We start from the raw sequence: 494 nt of genomic DNA, 5'->3' as shown, positions 1-494 counted from the left end.
GTGATGAGGTATATGCTTTTCCTTAAGAAAAGGCTATTTTAGAAAATAACCTGTACTTTGATGATGTTCTCTTCGGCGCTGATACTGTCGGGAAAGCAAGTGAGTTGCGAGTACAGGTTTCACACCTGATGGAACTAGAGGTTTTCATCTTAGAAAATGGCCCTCAAATAATAATTCGTCGTTATCTGATTATCCGCAAGGCGATCATGAAAGAGCTGTTGATTTTTTTGCCAGGGAGGATATACAGCTGAAAGTTCTAGGATTACATTGGGATCCTCCCTTTGATAATTTAAAAATTCGAGTACAGACTCCAAACATTGAACAACTCTCAAAAAGAAAAATACTTTCGGTAATAGCTAAACTGTACGATCCCTTAGGTTGGCTTGCACCGGTTATAATCGTAGCTAAACGAATGATGCAAGAATTGTGGATTCGTAAACTGGATTGGGACGATTCCCTTCCTGATGATCTGAAAAAACATTGGAAAAATTTGT

The sequence above is a fragment of the Belonocnema kinseyi genome, chromosome 8, assembly GCF_010883055.1.
Source record: "Belonocnema kinseyi isolate 2016_QV_RU_SX_M_011 chromosome 8, B_treatae_v1, whole genome shotgun sequence".
Lineage (NCBI taxonomy): Eukaryota > Metazoa > Arthropoda > Insecta > Hymenoptera > Cynipidae > Belonocnema > Belonocnema kinseyi.
This window is presented reverse-complemented; position numbering follows the sequence as displayed.